Raw genomic sequence first — 25,442 nt, 5'->3', positions numbered from 1 at the left:
TTGTGTGGGTGGGACTTTTTGTTTTATTTTGTTTTTTTGAGAAGAAGAGGAATTATGACAGACACTAATTTATTGTGGATTTTATTTTCAATAATTGGAATATCTTTGTAGATGAGGGATATTGATATAAGAACACAGATTTTTGGGGGAGAGGATTTTCTGGATGCTTCCTTTAGCAGCCCATCATCTGCATTTTTAGACAAATTTATTTATTTATGTTCACACATAATAATAATGCACACACCACACAGACGGATTGCTAGACAGACACATGCATGTGGAAACAGGCCAAGGACCACACCAATCATTACTGTTTGTCAAGGTGCCAAAAGTAGCAACAGGACAAGGCCACATATGCAACTGCTTTGTTAAGATAAGCAAAAGTTCTCCTATATGAGAGCACATCTTCAGTCTCTGTATCATTCCAAGTTTCACCCTAGCTTCGTGTCAGGAATATATCAATCATGCGCCAGTTGTCTCCCATTACATCTTGTTACTTGTTTCCTAAAGAAGAATAAAACATGTGAGTTCTTTAGAAATGAGGAAATTACTGAACAGATCCCTAACACGAGCAATGGACCAGTCCTAGAGGTGTGCCCAAAGGTGGACACATTCAGACACAACTGAAGTATGCCACGATGTGCGGGGTTTGGTTTGAAGGGCTGTTGCAGTAAGTGAGGTGGCATAGGCTTTCAGTACTTTATAACAAGTCTTTCTTTCTTTGTATTTTTTTTTCATAAAATTTCCAGTAATTTGTCTACTATGAGCATTTTTCTTTTGTACTCATCACTTTAAGTTCAGACTTCTGAATACATGTTATCATGCTTTTTGAAAACTGAGATATGTTTTGCTTTGCAGAGAGTTTTCTCATGTATAAGCTTACTGGGAAACAATTGTGATCTAAAAATGAAACAGGGATAAAGAAAACACATACACTACCTTCAGGGCTGAGCAACATCTAGTACCTGTAACCTCTAGGGATATCTTCTGATATGGTCTCAAACACTGGTGACTAAAAATGTTGGTAAGACTGACTAATATGACACCGTTAAAATGTATTAAAGACACAATAGACTGATGAAAGTAGAATCTTATCACACTGTAGCATCTTGCCAATATTAAAGCCTGTCCTTGGAATCTTGCCTGGTACTATATCTCTTAACAGATTTCATAAATGCCACTGTATTAAAAAATGTTTACAGAATTTTTAAAATGATATCATTTTAGCCTATGTTGTTTGGGTTTTACTGGGGTTTCTTTCTTCCTATTTGCTAAGCACTAATGAATCAATTTAAACAGTCTAAAAATTTTCAGTTTTCACCATCAAGTATATTTACATTAAACCTTAAATTACATTTAGCCTTCATTCCTAAAATAAGATTTGTTTTTATTTACTTTTACATGCCCAACTTTTTTGACATGGTTAATTCTGCTTTGTAACAAAGGCGTATTCATTTGCCAAAAGTACTGCTCATGTCTTGTTTAAGCCTGAAGCAGAATGACTGGGAATGATTGCTGAAATAGTGTTTAATAATTTGTGCTTTTTTTATCTCCCTGATTTACATTTTGTTAAGACATTCTTCATTTCTTCATTTACTCATGACTGCTTATGGATCTCATTTTGATTTTCGTCTCTACTATCATTTCTGTTGCTTTTGAAATACCTTCAAATCAGTGTCCCATCCAATACTAGACTATAACCCCATCCAGTACTGGACTATATTCCTCCTTTCAGTTTTTATTCATTTTCTCTCAGTTTTGCACTGCACTCCTGAATTTTGGTACATTCCCTTCTATCTTCCTTCAAGCCTGCAGCAGAGTGTAGGACACTACAGTCTCCCCAGTGTTGCAATTCCCTTTCTCTTTCTCATCAGCAAAAGGCAAGAAGGCTATAGGACATCTTGCTCCTATGCACTCACCACTCTTTTTCGCAGTTATGCCCTTGATCTCTTCTCCATGCTTCCCCAAATTCATCTTAGACTTTTCTCCAAACAGTTTATTCTTCACTCTGCAAGTCCTCAAGTCCCAGTCTCTGATGAGTCCTACAGGCTCTGCAATTATGAACTCTCTGCTCAGTAACAACTTATTCTATAAATATTTATACATGTTTAAAGCAGATAGCCTAAATTTCATTTTTATACACTTTAGAAACCTCCTTCTGTCTTTGTATACAGTATATATACTGTACTTCCCTGTAGTCAGAGGCAATATCAGGCTTCTCTGCTACTTCCCATTCACAAAAAACCTAAAAAGATTGAAAAAAATCCTCATTAAATTTTGTAATTTGGTACTGTGAAAAATCTATTGTTAAAAAAATCATATGACTTTTTTATTCATACTTATATAGATGTAATATATATTACATTATACAGAAGAAAATGTAGAAATTAAATAAAGAACAAAATAAAAATAGGTTTTTTATTGAAAAAATAATTTAGACCTGAGATATTAATTATTTGAGTTTTCATCCAATGTGGGATATTCCACAGATGTTAAAATATCTCATTATTCAAAAAAAAATCAACTTTTTTTCAAGTAACAACAAATTTTTCAAAATAAAAAAACTTTTTAGTAATAAAATCAATAATAAAAAAATCTAACACCAATAATAAGAATGGTGCTAATAATAATACCAGTGAAAAATATTAAGGCACTGATGCATTTCAACTGTCAATGGTGGGACCATTCAGAGGGAAGTTTTACATTATCTTTGCTGAGCCAGACATAAATTATGTTTGGGCTTTGAAGGAAAACTGAAATTGTATGCTAAGGAGTGTTCCAGTTGGGCAAGCTGTACCTGTAACAACTACTGACAGAAATTTCAGCTCTTAATGTTTTCTGCTTATGCCTTTGAAAATAAAATACCCGTGTCAGGTAGAAAGTAGACTTTGCTCCATATTTGGTTTCATGTCATTCTGTGGTTGCTGAAAGGAAGACATTATTTCTAAGATATTTGAGAATCCATATACACTGAAAATTATTTTTTGTTGCTCCATGCAGGTTTGTATATTTTACCTAGTTACAATACAGTCAAACTGTATCTGGCAAAAAGGTTTTGGGGTGGCGGGGAGGGGATAATTTGACTTTATTGCCATAGCTGAACATTCAACAGCATTTATACATCCACACTTATCCTACCATCTACTTCCCACAGGTCTGTGCCTACTGTGCCTACAGCACTCCTGCAGCTTGGGAGAAATGTTTTGAGGATCATATCTTCTAGGAATAAAAAAAAAAGATGTAGGATTATGCACAGTGGTAATGTTAGTTCACTTGGAACATGAACTATAGAGACAAAAAAAATTAAATCAGCATGGTCACCTGCTGACACTAGGATCCCAGTGTGATGATCCCATCTGTCCTGAAAGAACAACACTATTAGTAGCCATGGTGACTAATCCAGTGATAGTCCCACTGAGCATAGACACAGCCCACTGTAAGAATCAACTCTATGATAATAATTGATCACATATTTAAAAAGATGGTATGTCATAGACTACTCTTTAGTAAGCTACAAGGTTTGGGTTTTTTATGTCTTTAATTTTTTTTAAAAAAGCTATTTTTAAGAAAGCAATTAAAAAAAAAAAAAAGGACCAGTGAACTTTAAATTCTGGGCTCAATAACTGTCAAATTGCCAGTAATTGCCAATTTGGTTACCACTTAACAAAAACAGCTCTGTGAGAGGTCCCATTTCATCCAATGCTTTTCTTTTGTTATGTTCCTTATGAATTTTCAGTGTGATATTTATTTACTGTGTCTAGGTCAGATATCTGTCTCACATAAAAAATCTACTCATTTTATTTAGCTAATTTCAAATCAGTAAGGGTTGCAAAATTTCATCTCTAAATTTTTCAAATTCAGTTTTGACTACAAAATTTCAAATGAGCCATTTAGCAACTCAGTAATAGAGCTCTTATTATCAAAAAAAAATTAACTTTTTCTTAGAATAAAGGAAAAATTTCACTGAAAATATTGAAAGGCTATGACTGTAATTTTTCTAAGGCTGAATGCAGAAAGATTTGTTTCCTTGAATGGTTACAGGATGAAAATAATTCCAAATGTATACAGAAGCTTGCATTCATTCCAAAAGCTGTTGATTGGCCTTGATTGGCCACGGATATTGTTTCTTTGCCTGTGGCAATGCTTTTATTTGCTTGAAGAGAGGAAAAAAGCACATATTAGGCTTCTGCGGAGCATTTTGTATTTGGTTGGTTTTGATCTGTTAGTTGGTTTTGTTTGTTGTTTTTTTTTTTGGGGGGGGTTGGTTTTGGGGTTTTTTGGGGTTTTTTGGTTTGTAGTTTTTTTTTTTTTTTTTTTGGTAGTTTGTGAGAATAAACTGGGGGAGTTACCCAGAAGGGCAGAAGGGTGATTGTGTGGTGTTTAGTTGCAAGCTGGGCTTAAACTGTGACAAGAACTCTGGCATCTATCTCAATCCCTTCAAGAAAATTTTACCTATTGTCCTAGAGAGGAGATAGGCATTTCCAAAGTGGGAAGCAACTTGATAAACTACTTTACAATTTTTAGACAGTGAGATTTAATGAGACAAATCCAAAATGAGCAAAGAATACTTCACATATGCATGCTGGTCAACTTACACGTACTGAAGTTCTGATTTGTATTCGCTGTTATCTTGGGAAATCCATTTAATCTATAAAGTTTGTTTACATCTGTAGAATAGGAATATGGTGCTTTTCTGTTTTGGAACCCAAGAATGAAGAGCAGTTGCTAAGTTTATGATGCCATTAGCAGAGCACGAAAGGTATTTGGCTGATAAAAGATAATTTGGCTGAAGTTATAAAAAATAATGAAGGTTTTTCTACTCAACAGCAACTATTTAGTTGATAGTCACCGAGGAGGAATATGTTTATCTCAGCTTCCTCCCTAATAAGTAGAAAGAGATAATCCTCCCTAGATGTCAATATATTTAATGCTGAATTGCTTTTTAAAGTATTTTTTTCACTTTCAACTAGCTACAGAGTGAGTTCATGATGAATAGAATCCCAAATTATGTTTTTTGAATAGGTAGTTAGAATTAAGGAGAATGAACAAGGTTAGAGAATAAAGTCTGAGGAATGGAAATTGTGCTTGCCAATATGTTTCTCTAGTAAATATATTTATCAAAGGAGTTTATGACAGGGAGCAATCAAAATGTGATCTACCAATTGAGTTTTCATATTAAAATAATATTCAGATGTTTTTTATTTATGAGAGACATTTTTGAAGACAGTTAAATACATTTTCATCTTTGTAGCATCAGGAATTTTGAGGAAAATGGCGTATAATCGGTAAATACATACAAAACTGTATATTCATGTATATATAGGAATACATACGTAAGTTCTTTTGTATTGTTTTTTGTATACAAATGGAAAGATTATAAGCATATCCTGCAGAAAAAGCTAGATGGTGTAAGACAACCTGTCAGTAAGAAGCAAACTAATCACAGGTGACTATTCTACTTAGGACTCTCTTCCTTCAACCTTATTTAATTATAGCAATATAAATTTTTGCCATTTTTTCCAACCATCTCACATGGTTTTACTATCATAATAGAAGCAGGAGACAGAGCCTGTCTTCTGAATCTGCATAATAGTTGTACTAGATCAGCAAATTATAAACATCTTACTCATCAAGTAAGATCTAAATATTCTTCAGCTATGACAAGCATATACAATCAGCAAATATACTTCAAAGAAAATGTAGATGTTAAAGAGGAAAAAATGAGCATGGATTCTTTTACAAATTCCATTAAAGACTAAAAAACCTGTCACACTGTGAATTAAAGAAGTTTAAATATATTGGCATGATAATTTGGGACTTTAATTATTTTAAAACGTGATTTTTTTTGTTTGCTTATTTGCTTGTTTTGCTGATATTGAGATGAAATGTCTGTGGCAGAATGTATTGACTGTTGAATAGATGAAAATATACATGGGTTTAGGTTTCACAGTTATGTTATATATTCAATACCACAGGCACCAGCACAAAACCTGGTATAAACTGTATTGCTGGACCTCTTCTGCTTTATACAAATAATGAAAAATATTGGCTTTACATGGAGCTGGAATGCAGCCATTCTCCTTTTGCTTTCTGTATTAATATTCTGCCCACCAGACCAAGGAGAAACATTCTCTGAAAAGAGTTTTGGAGTATTTCTGAAGTAAAAGTAGATTAGATGCGAGAGGAGAAAAGAAGTTACTACTCTTTGCACTGTTGTAGTCTATCTAGAATCCCCAAAGTATAAATACCTTTGTAAATCCTTTGGCAGGGAAGGCAATTGAAATTTTCCATAATATTCTGAGTCTCAAACCACTGACCTAAAGGACTGCAGAAAAACACTGCTATCATAGAATCACCATTACATGCATTTTTTAAAATTTATTTTTATTTATTCTTTTTCTCCAGACAGACTAGTTGGTAAATTTTTCCTACTTTTAAACACACATTCAGAACATTTTAGCACAGAAAGAAGACATGCCAATAAATACCTATAAGAGCTACACAATTAAAAAAAAAATCCCATATTTTGGGAAGGAATGGAAAATTCCTCAAGTCCTGAAACTGTAACTCTGGCTTAAGCCTAATGTTACTATTCATGGCTAAATGTATACACAGATGGAGTACAGAGACTTTAACAGCACTCTGCAAATTCTCTGCAGAATTGTGTTATATCTTTTTTCTTTAATGATATTATGCTGCTCTTATTCTCATTCTAATAATTATTGGTCCATCTGATAGTTCTGCTTGTGTGGCTTGTGTGTCTATGTTGATTTGCAAGCTGATACTTTATAGATTAGCATCTGGTCTTGTGAAGCTGGCCATATTTATCCATGTGCATGCTTCTTACTGCTGCCATTGACTTTTTGTCAGAATAAGGTTCATTGGAATTTTACAGGGTAGAACTAAAATTAATTTTATTCTCTTTAACTCTGTCAGCAAAATCAGGAAGCAATTAACTGACTAAACTTAGAATTTTAAAATATCATTAAATTACCTAGAATATATATCAACAAAGGATTATTGGCTCAAAATAGATGTATTCATTTGATTACTTGGGAAAAAGTAGCACAACCTTTTTATCTTTTAGTAGGAAGTTACAGCATGATAACATAATTTAGATTAATTTTTTTCTTCATATTATTTACAGTCAATATAAAAACAAGGTGTGAGACATTCAGTTTCTATTAAGAAATTTGAAACTGTGAATGAGGTTCAAAGTATATTAATAGTGAAATCATTCTTCAGAAACAAGTGATCTCCTACACAGAAGTTCTGTATTGTTCTTAAAAACATGCTTAAAAACTGCCAAAAAATCATTCTATATTTAGACAGCAATCATGAAGCTTTATAAATGAGGGTGATACAAATTATTCTTTCAGCTCAGTAAACTATGAAGACAAATTATTTTTATTTCCTCAAAGTATTGCAAATGTATCACACAAAGAAATGTTTTTACACAGATTGAAAATTACAGGATTATCACCATAGATTGTTTTATTGTATTTTTCACTGATGTTCAAATTTTATCGTACATAAATGAATTAAACAAGTTAAAACGTGTAAAAAAAAAAAGAAGAAAAATTGAGATCACACATGCAGAATTGTTTGTAATATATTAAAAATAAATTGCCCAAAAGGGATAGTGTGATGAGTTTGATAAAATAATCTGAGGTAGCTGAATGCTACCTTGACCAGCTACTGCTGACCCTATGAACAATAGCAACTCCTGGAATTCAAAAGATTGATGCTTAATTTTGCAGTAAGGAAAACTCCTAAGAAATCTTTAAAAGAGTCTTTCATATTGTCTCTTTGTAGACATGGATGAAATAATTTTGACAAACAATTTGTGTATTCATGATTTTTTAGTTTTATTGTGCATGGGGAATGGAAAAAAAAAGATTTTTTTTACTCCACTAAGTTGAATATATTGACAATATATGGCTATGTCCTAGGAAACATTCACTTGTTTTATTTTCAGGTGGCCACAGGATCACAGGCACATGAGAGTTCAGCTTTACTAAAATAGTTGTAAACTGTGGTCTCCACTGTTACATAAAATCAGACTGACCTTTGCTAGCTCATTATGAACAAAATAGTATAATAAAAATGGTATGATTTTGCTTCATTTTCAGGTAACATTTCCTGTACTATAATGTGTCTATTTTTATAGAAACATTTTCCTGGCAAGCATCATCCATATGAACTGACAATTAAGTTTCTTTGCTGCTATTTAGCCTTTTTAGTCCATCACTCAGAGACCAGTCTCCAGGGAGTCAGCAAATTTGTCCTAAAGCAAATCTCCGTGCTTCTAGGAACAGCTAAATGACAGCTGATGCTGTTCCACAGAAAAGGCAGCTGAGAACTGGTTTCACTCTTTTGTCACCCACTATTTCCCCTCAGTCGGCTTCTTGTGTCTGCTGTATCTGCATATTCATGACAGCAATGGAAGAAGAGAAAATCTTGCCCATCAAAAAAACTTATTACCTTCTTCCTCTAGATAACTGCTCTCCCATCTCTTAGGTTGAAATAGCAACTAAGTACAAGTGGATTTTTTCTAAATAGTAAACTTGATTGGACACTGTAAATGTGTAAATTCACTACTTGAGCCCAACAAAACTGCTCTGCTTCTCCTTTCCCTGCTTTCAGAATTAGTTGTAGTGGAAATGGCCCTGTGGACTGTGGAAAATATTGTGTCAAGTTCTAATGAAAATTTTCTTTATGCTACCTTCGCACCTTTCCTCAGGAAAATGGTTTCTGTATAAAATAATGGATTTTGATTGCATTTCCAGAAAAGAATGTTCAGTCATTCAAACATTTTCATTATGATCAGAATTTCACCATACACACGGGGAAAGAGACACTAGTGAGATTTTACTGAGAATAACTCTTTCTTTTGTATTGAACACATGCAGCTTGTGCTTCAGTATCTGCTTTCTAGATTTGGCATATCTTTTCCTCTATAATATCAATACACATCAATATTTTCCATGTCTACCTCAAAACAAGATGATTAAAGGAAAATAAACACACATACATAGGTTTATATGAATACAAATATAAGTATTAACACATGTAGGCAGATGAGTAGGCTCTGACCTGCTATTTAGTAACTGAACAGAACATGAAAAACATGACAATGTGATCATAGCATGAGAAAATGCTGGACATAACAAATTAGAAAACAATAACCTGATAAAATTTTCAGATAGCACTGTGAGAAATTGCAGGACTACCTAGTGTCCCTAGAAAGATCCAAACAGGGTCTGAGTCCAGTTTCGGACTGAGTTGAGGAGTTAGGATCCAGGGTAGATCATACGGGTGTTAGGTGAACATAAAACCTGTGCTAATAATCAACAGATCTGTGAATGTGGGTATGACCATGGGTCAAGCAGTAATGGTGTCTATCTATCAACAAGTTTTTCTTCAGCCCTCATCAACAGGAGGAGAAGAGCCTGATTTACTGTTTGTGTTCATGTGAGTGCTGCATTAAAGGCACCGGACTGTGTTGGTTTCTGCGTATGTATACTTGTGTGTAATTGTGTGTGTGTTCACACACAAACATCTTTTCAGAACACATATTTACTGTCTGGATCTACTGATGGAAACAGTAACAGACTGTGACTCCTTGCAGAATGAGAGCGCACCAAATAGAGCTCAAGCACACAAGGAATGAGGAATTCCCAATGTCCTGAGGGTCACCAGATTCAGTTTCTTTAACAGGAAGAAACATGGGAAAATTTACTTTAAGCACTTTGGCAGTTGTATTCTACACTCGTGTTTGTCTTGCTGAGCTTTATTATGATGTACTACCACCTATAAAATGCTGAAAATCAAACAAGAACCTTTACTGAGCAGCTCTGATATGCTGTTTGCTTTTCCTGCATTTCTCCTGCTGTGTGCTCCAGGCTGCTTCTCTTGTGAAATTCAGTGTCAGTATTAAGAAACATATTAGATATACATGTGAAATTCAAGCACAATTCCAGGAGAAAGAAATACAATCTCAGCTGACTGCAGTGCTTATGTACCCAGCTGCTGAAACACAGACACATATTGAGTAGAAATATTTTCTTTTCTCTTCAGTGTGTGAGAACAATTGGTGCTTCAGATTTAAGACCAGAACTGACTGAATGTTGAACAGAGACCTGCCCTTATCATGCACCTACATACTGCTAGGTAATTACAAATGCTGAGGTCAGAGATACATTTCAAATTGCTTGTTTAACTGGGTTGTAAGACAGTAGGTCTGACAATGGAGAACATATGGACCTGAAATATCTCTTAAAGGTAAATGCTTACAGTCTCTCCTCTACATATGAATAGGTGTACTTTTGCAATCTTTCTTTGGAAATTTACCCAAGTAGGAAGGAGGTAATGAAATTCTTGTCCCTCTTGTAATACTGTTGGACTGTGAATGAAATCCACATCTGAAAATATTTGTTTCAATACCTCTCTGACCAAAATGATATTCAAGCCAGTTCTAGAAATTCAACAGCTGTTTTGGAATACAAGGTGCTATAAATATTTGCCATTTTGAGATGTTTGCTATGTCTCTTATTGACACTCTAATATTGTGATTACAGAGACCTAAGGGCCAGGGTGAAGGGAGTGGAAGGTAAGAGGGTGTAGCTTTCCATCCTCAAGATAAATGACAAAGCCTAAATCCTGTTTCCTGTGTGTCTGTATGTAAATAAATGAAACACAAGAAAAAGAAGGGATTAAAAAACTACATGCAGTCACGGAACCACAATATGATTATGATGCAAGACACATGATGGGGCAACTTCAATGACTAAAGTGCTGGATGGATTCAAGCTCTTCAAACAGAGTAACAGATAGACGAGACAGAGTTTTGCATCCTATGTGGAGTAGGTTGAATATACGCTTATATCTCTAAGGGATGACTGAGGATTTATGGGTCAGTGTATTGAGTTTGCGTGGCCAAGATTTGGTAGCAGGGTAGGGGGTGGCTACAGAGTATCTTCTGTGAAGGGATGCCAGAAGCTTCCTCCATGTCTGTCAGAGCCAATGGGAGAGCTCAGTGAAAGCCTTGCTAGAGTGGAAGTAAATAACATGGTTCCTTTACTGCTCAAAGTCAGTCATTTCACCATAGAAGCCAAATATGTTGGTTATACATATTGGTAAATTCCCTAGGAACTCCTTAGGGTATTCTCTATAATTTTTTCCTTCTCACTAAAATAACAATAGAAGATCTCAAAATTCTTAGCATTGGAAAGACACCACTCAGAATGAGAACTCTGAGCCTGGAATGCTCTGCTGCGAACAGAATGGTAGCAGGTACATAAATACACATCTTTAATATTGCACTTGCAAGGACAGAGGATAATGAGAAAGCAAACTTTCCCTTTCCCTTTCCCTTTCCCTTTCCCTTTCCCTTTCCCTTTCCCTTTCCCTTTCCCTTTCCCTTTCCCTTTCCCTTTCCTTTTTTCTTTGACTCTCAGTTTCAGGTAGTCTATGACATCTGAAGGTGTTTTCTGATTTGTAGACTGAGAAACTCTTTTTAAGGAAGATAGAACTTTTCCAAGATGTCAGAGCTAATGTGTAGAAATGCAGGGGTTAGCAGGTTTATGTACTATTAATAGCAACTTAGATATTGTGCTTGAACCTTAATGGTGATTACAATCATTTTAGATTCTCATAGTGGTCTAAATGTATGTATAAATTAATAGGAAACTTGGATTACAAACTACCTGTGCTCTGGACTCTTTTTATCAGTAAGAAAGTGGCTAAATTGTTTCTTGTGAGGTGAATTTATCAGTAAATATAATTTTCCCACAACAAAAAACGGTCATTTAAAAATAGCAACCCTTTGTTGAAAGGCTTTTAAAAAGTCTATATGTTTGGCTTAATTGCATCTTTAAAATGACTGAAATAATCCTCCCAACCATCCCTTCCGATTATCCAGGATTATGAATAAACCTTTAAACAAATTTACAATCTCTTAAAGGCCTGATTCTCAGCTGGTATAAATTAGCATATATTCACTGAAATGTGTAAATTGGCAAACCTCTGGTGCTAGTAAAACTATGTTGATCTAAGTCAACTAGAAACTGCCCAATATTCCACTGAAAACTCTTCAATAGTTTGTTTAAATTACTGTATTACTTCCAGGATGGATTATAGGAATATAAATGTGTTTCCCTGGAGGTAAAAATGGTTGACTTTTCCTGTCTCAGTAGAAATTTAACAAATTAGCTGATTTCCACAGGGCTTTCTTATACATAATTTCAAAGTGCTAAGTATGTTATCTTTAAGTCTATTTACACAATAGACAATAATAGACATAATTGTAAAACAAAATTATATGATTTGATTAACAGTAATTAAAAGATAATCTAGTTATATTTACTTAACTCTGTGAAGATTCTTTTTCTTTGAGCGTTACACAATGTAAAAATAAACTGTGAGTAGATATTTTGGTTTTCAATGCTTCTAACAATCAAGATGGGTGTCAGTGTCAGAGAGTTTCATTTCTTGCACTTCCAGTTATATGGTTCTGTACTGGTACTGCTTACCATTGTCTTTTTATTTTTTTTAAGAGAGTTTCACACTGTGTGTAAAATTTTATCAAGCTAAACCTACTTCACGTGCATAAGACATACCAACATCCTTTTCAGCAACATCATAAAACTTTTGAAGAGCTTTGTAAGTATTTTGGGACACCTATACTCACAGAAGAAGGGTAAAATGACTTCGTACACTAAAGAGTGGAAAGTGTGTCTCTTCTACAAGCAGCATTGCAGAGAGGAAAATCAAGAAACATAAGGTAAAGGAAATTTGATTCTTCTCTCAAGATCATGCTCTAACTCACTGTTTATCCGCAGAAGAAGCCAAAAGATGGCTGCTTACTGCTTTGGTTGGATTATGTGAAGACTGAATGAATAGAGCATTTGAATAAAGTTGTATAATTTATAGCATGCTGATGGGAGTATTTGCCTGTAGCAGAAAAGTCATTCAACTCATATTAAAATACCTACCAAATGTACCCATAATACATAAGAAACAGATATCCAGGCACCAGCTCACCATTTCAATTCTATATTTACTCACATTTCCCTGCAGATGGCCATTAGGAAGACCAGAGCTGTACTTTTCATAACCACAAGCAATATCAGAGAACTTGCATCTTGTTAAGAATATGTACAGATGAAAGGCAAAAGTAGTACTCTTGAATTACATCAGTAGAAGTTAGATCTTATTTATAGTATTTTTTGACTAAAAATTCAGGTACTATTTATTATATCTAATAAAAATCATGCCTGATGTGTGCCATATGTTTTGATAACACCATAGATAAAGCAACTTTTTTCAGTATTGATGTAATTTCACTTTTCTGAACTATAATTTCAATATATTTTGAACAAATAGACTTTTTCAAGAGACTTTTAAAAGCACTTTGATGAACAAGAATGAAAATTGTTACATAAAAACTTATTTTGCTTTTTATAGAGTATATCCTATGAAGGTCTTCATTTATTGTGAATAACCAATTTGGAAAAACAAATATGTTGCTACTTATTATAAGGCATTTGGTAGCTGTCAGAAAAATTCAGGAAATAAGACCCTGCCAAAAAATAACTAAAATATGAGCATTTATTTAAAGACATTTTTGGAAGAGATTGCGAAACTACAGTAGTTCCTTAAGTTAGGAGCAGTGCAGGGGAAAATTACGTTCTGTGGATTAGTAAGCAAAGTAAATGCAGGGAAATAATTCCCAGAATCTCTCATATTTACATAATCTTTCAAATATATTTTATAAATAATCTAAATATATCTCATTTTCATAAATTGATGATGAGTTAGGACTTATCTAATAACTGTTCCGTGTCCTGACTATGTGTATTGGTTCTTGATGGGATGGAGATAATTCCCCCCCTGTAGCAGGTTTCACAGAGCTGTGCTTTGTGCTTGTAGCCAGAAGAGTCGATAACACACCCATGCCTTGGCTGAAGATGAGCATTGCTGGCACAGCATCAGAACTATCTCCCCAACACTCCCTCTGTCCCCAAAGTTCTGTGGGCTGGGTGGGCAAGAGGCTGGGAGGGGACACAGCCAGGACAGCTGACCCAAGATGAGCAAAGGCATGTTCTGTACCATAGGGTGCCAGGCTCAACAATGAAAAATAAGATAAAAGAAATGGAGAGGGGTATTAAGTATTAGGGTGTTTTCTTACAAAGCAACCACTATTCATGGTGAAGATATAAGTCACAGGAAGTAGCTGAACATCACCTGCTGATGCAAAGTAGATGATAAATATTTTTAGGTTTTTTGCTTCTATGTGTGACCTTTGCTTTTACTTCTTAAATTGCCTTTATCTCAACCCATGAGATTCTTATTTTCTTCTGCTTTCCGACAGAAGTGTAAGAGTGGCACTGGGGCCAGCCAAGATCACTCCATCCCATTAAGGCTTCCAGCTTTGAAGTATTTGTGGAGATTCCTGCTTTCATATAGTTATTTCATGTTTCAATTTTCCTCTGGAGTTGAAAAACAAGGAAAAAAATATACCTACAAGCCAATTATTCTGTTGCATGTAGAGGCAAGGTACGGCAGAAAAATAATTAGTGGGATGTTTCAATATAAAGATCACATAAGCGATGCCAAAGCTTCTGTTTTCAGTTCTAGAAGGAAGATGGAGTTTTTGTAAACAATTTATATTTCCCTTGATATATTTTGGTTTCTCTTATTTTCCTATTATAATCTGAGAAAAAACCCAAAGTAAAAGAAATACCTTCAACAATAGTTTAGTCTTCCTAGTTCTGTGTCTAAAATTTATTTTTGAACTTGTGTAATTAAATGCTGAATAGTAACACTGTCCAAACTGGTGGTTTTCAGTAAAAGATCCTGAAGATCTATCAAAGTTTCTGTGTAGTGCTCTTCCACTGCATGGAAAAGTGAACCCATTCAAGTGGATCAAGGTTAGCATTAGTAATACTAGGTTACTTGATTGTTTGTGAGAATTAATTTGTATAAAAATAAAAGGTTTTGCAAACATTTATTGGCAGACATATTGTGTTAATGACTGAAGGTATTTCGTAGATACAATAGGTCTAGAGATTTCCATAAATCTGTCTAGTATTATGTGGAGAATGAGAAAAACTTTAAATAAAAATTAAAATTAATACATTCCAGATAACAAATTACATTTCTCAAATGTTTTACATGCTCGTTACATATCCCAATGAATCAAATCCCAAATAAGCCTATTACTTTCCATACATGTTACAGTGATAAAGGAGGATAAGGTCAAACAGCAGTAGTTGAAGATCACAAAGATGAAGATCCAAAATATTTCAAGTTGATTCTATATTGACCCACTAATTATTTCATAGGTTGGAGGCCAGACCCAAATAAGGATGTAGCTACTCCCATGCACAGCCTTTTAAATATATAGGATTACACAATAATAAAAGTAGATAATAATAATATAAAAATTTTTTTAAAGCTTGGGAAAAATTAAAGCAGTAAATTTTTGTGCAGTTTTGATTCTTTTAGGCATTAACAATATATTTTAAAATAAAGTTTAAAAATCCGTAGTTTTCCCCTATGGAGATTCTAAGTGCCAAAGAGCAGTTGTGACCTGAATACTCCCGCTCATTGACTGTGTTACATGAAGGTAACTAATGCTTCTCAACAGATTAATTTTTTGTTTTCTACTACCTCAACATCTACTATTACAGCTTGCTATATAGCCAAAACTTCCCAAGAAGAGACAGGATGAGCAGCCTTAAAAGGATTTAATTCCTCTATAAGTCCAACAAGCCTGTAAAATGCCTTCTTCTGCCATTTAATAAATACAGTTTTGTGAAATACCTGTGAGGGAAGGCAAAGGGAATTGAGACTGTGCAGCTTAGAGAGGATAAGGCTTCAGGGTGACCTAAATGTGGCCTTCCAGAACCTAACAGGAGCCTACAAGAAAGATGGAGAGAGATTTTTATGGGGACATGTAGTAAAACATGCGGGAAAGGCTTCAGACTGAAAGAGGGTAGGTTTAGAAGAGATAAGGAAAAATACTATGAGAGTAGTGAGGCACTGGAGCAGGTTGCTCAGAGAAGTGGAGTATTCCTGGAAGTGTTCCAGGATCAGAAGCCTGATCTAGGGGAAGGTGCATGGCATTGGAACTAGATGATCATGGATGGTTCTATGATACTAAAATCTTAATCTTAATTCAAACTGCTTTATAGCATGATAAATACTGGAATTAAAGGTAAGCATGTTTACCTCTCTACTGCCAGTGTGCCTGAGTCACGGAAAAACATCTCTTTTCAAACATCTTCACAAACATCGTTTGTGAATACATGATTGCTGAACAACACAGGTATTAAATTCTGATTCTGTATTGATGTAGCTTAAGATCAAGGGATTGGTGTTCTCTGATTATATCCTTTGTTTGTTTTGGATTCAGCTCATCAAATTTCCCTTAACTTTTCATGGTTTTCCTCATAGCTTGCTAATTCTGGGTTTTTTTTAAATCTGTGTTATCCAGTTCTGAGCTTTCTCTGTCTCTATACTGTTAGCGTGCATAAGGGTTGTGCAAATGCTTAATGAAGTCTCCTTCATGCTCCTCATCTTCACAGACTTTGCTGCAGTGGACAGTTCATTTGGCACTGCTTGTCTTTACTGACAGGTATGTACTTCTGTGTTTTGGGGTTGGCTTTGGGGTTTGCCCCGAGAGCAAAGGCTTTTGGAAGTGTGTACCAGCTCTTCCCCAAGATATATACAAGGGTTCCTTTTCTATTCCAAAGGGAATGGAAAGGGGAGTAAAGGGGAGCATGGGGTGTGTGACAGTGCTGCTTGTTGGGTTCCTGGCAGCCAGTCAAGGTCAACTCACCACCCTGCGATGCAGTTACGCCCCAAGAGACCACTGTTACTTTACACATCCAAACAGTAGCAAAAAAACCACACATTAAAAAGCAAGAAAGGCTAATTTTTTAGTGTAATAAAGTAACTTTTACAGGGTGTTACTATATGCTTAGTGTATATTCACTGTCAGCTCAGCAAAGGGAGGGAAAGTGCATTCATGCTCTGAATCCTTAAAGGAGTGGGGGGGGGGAGGGGGAGGGAATTAAAAAAAAAAAACTATAGAAGAGTCTGAGACATCAAACTGACTAAATGGCTGACAAACAGCCTGATCATTTTTTTTTCAGCTTTGTCCTTTGTTTTCCCTCCAGATACACCACATCTGTTCATAAGCCTGACTTGTTATGTCATGTTTGATTTAGGCCGTTCAGGGCAGGAATCCTCTTTGTGCTGCATCTGAGTGGTTTGTGACATGTTTACATGTGAAAATGAAATAGGCCAGTTGAAGAAGAGGTGTTCATCTCAGCGAGCAGAAGCATAAGTGAAGCTCTCTAAAATGTTTTTCTAGAAGCTGGACTCAGATGTTTCACTAAGTTGATGGACACTTGCATTTTGAAGGCAGATATTTGTATGCAGCCATGAAGAGTATAGGACAGCTACTTTGTATGGGTTTGGCAACAGTCATAAAATGAACTTTTCTACCTTACCAAAACAAATATCAGAAAATTTCATGTTTAAGGGCTTAAGATTTAGGTGTCTAAAGATTAAAGAACTTAAAACATTAAGATTTAAGTGGACTACCAATAATATAAAGTAAAATAGTATAGAACAGAACTAGGGCTTCTTCTAGAGAAATTTATTTTTGATTTACTGTCAGCTGCAAAATGAACTCTATCTGGAGGGGGAAAAAAGAGAGTCAAAAAGACAGATAAAATGCTACTATGTAGATGTTCATTTTTAATGAAAAGGAGAAATCATGTATTTCCAAGAATATACATGCTCTCCACTTTATCGGTGTAAATTTTATATATTTTACATACAATTTTCATCTATTTTTGGCAAGATAAAACTTATTCAGTTTTTAAAAACTCTTTTTTTTCCTTAAAAAAAAAGACTTATAAAGGTCTTTTTTTTTCTTTTATTCTTTCTTTCCTTTAAACTATTTTTTTCAAAGACAGTTACCTGGAAAATACATTGGGTTTTTTTTTCATGTTTTGAAGAGATAGGAAAAAATGGAAAACATTTATATGTTTTCATTATGTTTACTATAATTTCAAACTGGTACCTGTTGAGGCAGGAACTAAAGTTCTGAGCACATGAGGGAGTCCCATTTCAGGGGGCCTATTTTGACAGCCATCAGTGTGCCAGCTCAGAGAAAAACCTTCATTCCAGACCACACACAAAGGGTTTTAAGGCCAAGGTCTCAAGATCAGGGGTTTCCCATTGTCCCCCACTATGACTGTTTAGCAAGCTACAAATTCATATAGAGAGAAACTTGTCTCATTGCAGATGTCCTTTATCTGTCCTTCAAGTGTGGTCCATAATTACTATGGACCTCTTGTGTGCAGAGAGCAGTTGTACCCCTATAATATGTTTGACAGAACTCTATAACTTCAGAAATTTTATGTTTTATTTCACCTTTTTATTTGGGTGGGAAAAAAAATGATGTGATCAAGAGGTGCCTGTGGGAGTGGTGCTGGATGGGTAGCTGGAAGGAGAGACTGGGAGAGTTACAAGGGAGTGGGATGTTTTTAACAGCAAAACCTTGGCAAGTGAGTAATAGGTTATTTCACCATTCTACTAATACTGTTGATGTTAACAAGGACAGATCTGTCAACAGTGTGTCTGAACTACTGACATTTGTCATCTCTTGTCAGCTCTCACATCTCTTTTCAAGTGGGGCTGTACTTTCCTAGAATGTCAGATTTTTGAGAAGAGCCCATTTATGATACTCATATGGCAAACACATGGGTACAATGAAGTGGATTTCCATGAGTAATTACATCTATCAGCAGTGGCAGTATCTATGGTCCAGAATCATTAATAAGACACAGAAGCTACCAGGATTCTGCCTGTACCATCTGAATGAGTGACTGCTATTTTCAACTACTGAATGCCCTGAGGAAAGGTGAGGATGATGGTTTTGTGAGGCCCCAGCAAGAGTGACAATGTGCTGGTGGAAAGCAAGCAAAGAATTGGTGTTTTCTTGATTCATACCTGCAGAACTGTTAGCCTCGAGCAACACCGCATGATTGGCTTATGCATGATTGCTTTTTGAGTGTTAGTTTGATTTCTGTACGCAGGCTTTCAAGGACAGAATGAAAACAGCTATTCATAAACATGGCCCCAGTTCTTCTCTTTTCTGCTGTCTGGTCTAATTGAGAGTAGAGGATCTGATGTCAAAAGGGTTGGAATTTTAGGTATGAAATTTCTGTATAATTTCAATTATGACAAAAAGAGCCGGGCTACATGACATTCTCAAAGGTGTAATGAGACAAAATTTTTAGAGATTATGAATATCTGTTGTAAAAGTATTCCATTTAGCACTGTTTATCAAAAAGCAGAAATATTATCCCTTGTATAGTTACTTTTTGCCTATTCAAGGTCAATAGGAGTGTAATCTCACAGATATCTATTGATAGATGATACAGATGGATGTAGATATAGATGTAGTCAGAGACATGGATATGAAAGAAACCTCAGAAATTAATACCAAAGAAGGATGAATACTTGTGAGGATAAAACATCTTTTTTTCTGCTCATCAATTAGATAAGGATTCCAGGAATGGAGGTTAGCATGAATTGTGTCCATTTGTTTGGGTTTGGCTTTTTTTTCAATTAAGAATATCTCAAACATTTGAGGTAAAAGTATGTGCACATAATCATAGTTTTGCTTTTAAAAAATGAGACCTGCAGAAAAACACATTATCCTTTAATACATTTTCTAAAGACACTGGGGTTTTTTTCCTAGTGTATAATAAAGTTTATAAAAAGAAAAATTGTTTCTGTAGATATTAATAAGGAAACTAAATTACAAAACAGCATTAAAGTTGTTAGTAAGTGAGAATTTAAGAACAGATACTGTTCCTAATGCCATACTGCAAGGGATTGTGTTTCTATATTTCACACAGCAAAAATAACACTGACTGGATCAGCAGAATAGTATTACTGTCATTTGCCCTCAGTGTCAAGTTCACAGATTTGCAGTAGTCTCTATCAAAAGCTGTAGCAACACCAATATGAATTACTTAGACTCTGCTTTCTGTAATTTAGTAATTCATGGTCTTGAGTTCCAGCAAAATTTAAATTTGATATAGTGGTCTCAGTTGATTCAGAAAGGATTACAAAGCATATCAACTTTTTAGGGCTAAGGAAAGGTAGATTTACCAAAGTAAAATCCAATAGGAATACATAAGTTTTGAGATCGAAGTAATCTTCTAGTTTTTGTTATCCAACCCCACATTGCAGCAAGAATACGTCATAATATTTGAATATATCATAAGCATTTAAGATACAGTTAAGATTTTTACAGTACTCTGATTCATATTTGACTACCAGTAAATTCATGAAAGGAAACCGGCTCAAAGAGGAATAGTTTGGTGTGTACAAGAAACAATGACTATAACCTGATTCATTTTAAGCAAAACCTATTAAATTAGGCTGACATCATCATAGTACCGATTTTGATTTAAATTAAGTGTTGTCTGTATACATTAATTTTTGTGTTCACAGAAGTTAATTTCTGCTTAATATCATTTTATTGTAAATGGCAATTGAATAGGGATACATCTAGAACAGTGGAAACAGGATTTCATTTGAATTAATGAAGATGTATGTATTTCTAGGTATATTTTCTGGTCCTCAGCAGGAGGACTTGAAAGTAGGCTGGAACACAGCATGGTCTGTGACCTTTTTTCCGTCTGTTCACAAAGGGCCTTGTGATACCCATAACTCAGTTTCTACCTATTGCACCCAAGAAGCCTTAAAAAAACTTTTACATCCTCCATCAATAATATGATTCTTCTTGAAGGCATGCAAAACATGTGCTGATGACTTAAAGCTAAGCAGGCAATCTGTGACCATTCCAAGCTCATCCACAGCACTTGTAAATCTATTCTTGATTTCATAAAACAAAGAATCAGTATTTTCTGTTTCAGATGCTCTTTCCTAATACCTGTGCTTGAACATAGAGTCCTGAGTCTAGTCCTGGGATCCACATTACAGGAAAGACACCTGCTTGTTAGAGCAAGTCTGAAGGAGGACCATGGAAATGATCAGAAAACTGAAGCATCTCTCCTATGACTACAGGCTAAGGGAGCTGGCTGGGGTTGTTCAGAGAAGAGAGGACCCTGAGGAGACCTTATTGCAGCCTTCCAGTTCTTAAAGAGTGTTTATAAGAAGGAGAGAGGTCTTTTAAGAGAATCTGTAGTGAAAGGACACGGCGCAATAGTTCTAAACTGAAAGAGGGTAGGTATACATTGAGAGTTTAGAGGGAAGTTAGTGTAATATTGGCAGAGCTTGCCCTGGGAAGATGTTGATATCCCATCACTGGAGGTGTTTAAAGTTAGGTTGGATGGAGCTTTGAGCAAAATAATTCAGTGGAAAGTGTCCTTGTCCATGGCCACACTGTTGGCCAATGATCATTGATGGTTCCTTCCAACCCAATCCACTCTATGATTCTATGAGAAACAGATGAACAATAATTTGGAAAATGAGTGCATCACATTAGACACAGCCAGGATGAAGCACATGTGCATACATAAAATTCAGAATAAAAGTAATCTAAATTAGTTCTACCATTGACTTTATGTTGGTACGAATCTGTGATCTCCATTAGAAAGAAAATAAATGTGTTCTAGCTTATATTTCTTACAATTTGTTTGATTTCTTTTTCTTAGAAGAAAGGGTTCCATTACCTAAATGTGTTAGCAGTTCATCATGCAGCTATGTTATATACTGTCTGAAGAAAAGAGCACTGCTTTTGTTTAAGTTTGTATGACATGAATTTGTTCATGGAAAGCTGATGTAGATTAGAGAGGAAAAGAGATGACATTGGTAAAGACATATTTAGATCACTATTGTATATGAAAAGAGGTCATCTGTAGGAGAAATATATAAATATAAATATGCAATTTGGTTTAAAGGATAAGTCCTAAGAGAGGGTATTTTTAAAACAGCATTACAGAACTATTTGCACCAACATTTTGATACTACAGTAAGAGGCCACTATCTTAGACCTTTACTACTATTAAGGAAAATGAAAATCGTAATTAACACTGAGAGCTCTAATAAGCTTGTCAAGTTTTGAATCCTTAATATATGCATTTAGTTCAATATGTCTGTCTCTGTTGCAATTAAGTAAATTGAAATTCACTTTTTAATTATTTCTTTTTTACTGTATTTTAACACATTTAATAATTGTTTAAAAGTTCTCTTTGTAAAATTACTGAAATCAGATTTCTGGCCTAGCAGTCCTTTTATGTTATCACAGATTTTTCTGATTTATTTTTTGGGAAATGAACTAGTGAGACAATTGTTCTAGCAATACTTGTCTTTGTAGATAACTAGATTTATGTATTTCTAACTTAGAAATAAAAAATATTTAATATTCTGATTTTGGATATTTTTGGAGAAAGAACACAAGACTAAATTCATGTTTGCACTGGGTATTTGAGATTGTCACCACAATTTTCACCTTAGAAAGAAGTCAAGAGAAGACTAAAATGCCCTAAGTGCTGCAAGCTCATGTCTGGCCTATCTCACATTAAATCCACAGATATTACACCAAACACTACTGACAAACAGTCAGTAGATAGTAAATTTAGAGCCCCACTTCAGATATTCCAATGGAAAAATGAGACAATCTCATTTTTAACTGTATCTGATTTTAAAATAGATATGCAATTTATGACAAAATGGAAAGACACATTAAATTGTGGGTTTCAGTTGATATCTCAAAACAGTAACAGCAAAAGATAAGTCAAGTACTAACTACTATTTTCCTTTTATGGGTATAATTATTCATCCATTACCTGTCTTTCCTTTAATTTTAATCATATAATGTTTGGGTTTTTTTTTTAATTTCAGTCAAATTTTAACAAAATATTATGATGTTTACATACCTTCACCCTTTTCCCCCTCTCAAGTTTCTCGTTTTCCATATATTTCTAGGAGACAGCAGCATGGAGTAGAGTGAAGAATTGGGTCAAATAGCAAACAACAAAGAAGCAAAGCAATCCAAAAGTAATTGGTTTTCTGTCATCCAACATGCAGTGGCATTTTGTGTAAAGAGTGAGCTGCATTAAATTTTTCTAGCAGGTATATGGGCAAGCAACCTTTGAACTTTCAGTATTTCCATAACAGGAATTTTTTCCCTAAAAAAAATCAGAAATAAGAAATCCCTTCAATGTATAATTAATATAAACATTTCTTGTGATGACATTTAGTTTCTGTGTAACAGAACACATTTAGTTTCTGTGTAGGAATGTGCAAAACTTCTTCCAATTTCATGCACCTATCTGCAGGTACCAGCTTCCTAATGGATGATATCTGAAGGCCTCAATACATATATCCAAATAGCATTCCTCTACATGGTTTTATACAGTTTACAACTTTGTATTCAAATGCATTAATATAAATGTACTAGATTAAATTAAAATTAAAAAGTCATTAAAACGTCTGCTGTGTTTTTGGAAGATATTTCTTGGGTTAGACTAGAAAACTCAGCAATACTGAGCAGTGGTGTACAGATCAGCAAGGCTGCACATTATAACCATTCAAATATTTCTTTCTTCTGTTGGATCATCTCTGTAATTTTTTCTCCATATAGCAATACGAATTTCTAATTGTGTTGTGTGAAAATACAAATTAACACAAAACAAAAGCAATTTTGATGTCAATGTTATCTGTAGACATTGAAAATTATTCACAATTATGTAAATATTAGCACAGAGAAAATGTTGTGTTAAAAAATCAGGAGAAAACACCTCACTATATTACTACAGGTAATCGAGTTTAATTGCAGACATAATATTTATTAGCATTCATTAGAATTCTCTTTTTTTCTGAATTTAAGTTCAATACCATAAAGTTAATAATAATGCAATGATATTCAGTTACATGTGTTGTACAAAAAGTTCATGTCTACTGTGCATTACCAAAATGGAATAAACTCTGGCAGCATTCAGAAATAGCATGAATTCAATTTTTTTTAAGAGTTATTTTACCTGTGAAATTAAAGGAACACATTGAAATACTCTGATTCATTTGATGAATTCTATGTATCCTAGCCAACACAAATTTTTGCAAGCAGTGTTTCAATACATTAGAATTTTTGTTTCAAGCACTTATAAAAAAACATGAAACAATTTGAGACAAGTAAGTCACTGTTGAATGGTGTATTACTGAATTTGTATTCTAGAAGAACTATAATAGTTTAGTTTATTTTCCTATTTAAGAGGTAAGATTTAGTAATCTAACAATTATTATAATTTCTTTTCTCTGAGTACATATATATGATGCCCTACAAAGCACCATAATATATTTCTATTATTGCATTACCCTGATTTGGCCACATAGAAAAAAGCCCAAAAGTATATTCAGAATAAATGAAAGATAAAATACTTAACATGGATTCTTAATACCATATGTGTGTGTGCTTACTTGCGCTTACTTTTAGCAACATGCAGAAAATCCTTTACCGGTGCAGTGTTATACAAGAAAAGCATATTATTTCATATAGGCCTAAGCCTCAAATTCAGCATCCAGCTTCTCCTCCTAGTAAGCTAACCTTTTGTCTTGCTATGCTTGACAGTAAACAGCCTACGGTGATTTTTCCCTTAAAAATATTCCCATCACATGTTGTACTGTCAGAGTGATTTAGGCCACTGTTTTTGAAAATGGTTGAAGCTATACAAGTATTTGTATGATGAAAGCAATCATATATTGTGTGTCTCATTAAAGATATTTTCTAGCTTTATCACAACTTCTTTAAATTACGAACTCCTTATGTACATAAACAAACTTATTTGGAAATCTATTCTAAAAGAAGCTGAAAGAAACAAATTGAATAATCAGAGTATCTTGATCTGTGAAGGATGACTGATAGGGATTGTTTTGCTCCTATAGATTTATTTCCCTGAAAGAGCAACATTAATGAGTTATATGTAATTAACACTGGATTATTCATGTGAGCAAGACAATATTACTGCAGAGGATTAAAAAAGGTGGATTGCAGACCTTTTAATTTTTCAAAAACTGGATTTCAGACGAAGAATAAAGACTAGCTTTTTGAAGATTTTATTGATATCACTGAAATCCTGTCCTTTTTTTTTTTCTCCTGACATAATTTGTTTCTGGGGAAAAATACAGGTTCTCAGGTCTTTTTAGGCTTTTTAATTTCTTTTTTAAGTATGACACTTGGAGGAGTGGTCTATGATGTACTCTTGCATTTCAACACTAAGGAAAAATTCATCAAAGCATACATTATATTACTAAGGAATCAGGAAAGCAAAATGACTAAATTCTTAATTTTCATTTATTTGAGACAACACAGTTCTATTTTTAAAACTAGCTTTTTTAAACCACTTCTTTTATTGTGACCTAATGTGACAATTATGTGAAAAACT

This window comes from Geospiza fortis, unplaced genomic scaffold (genome assembly GCF_000277835.1).
Source record: "Geospiza fortis unplaced genomic scaffold, GeoFor_1.0 scaffold294, whole genome shotgun sequence".
Classification (NCBI taxonomy): Eukaryota; Metazoa; Chordata; class Aves; order Passeriformes; family Thraupidae; genus Geospiza; species Geospiza fortis.
This window is presented reverse-complemented; position numbering follows the sequence as displayed.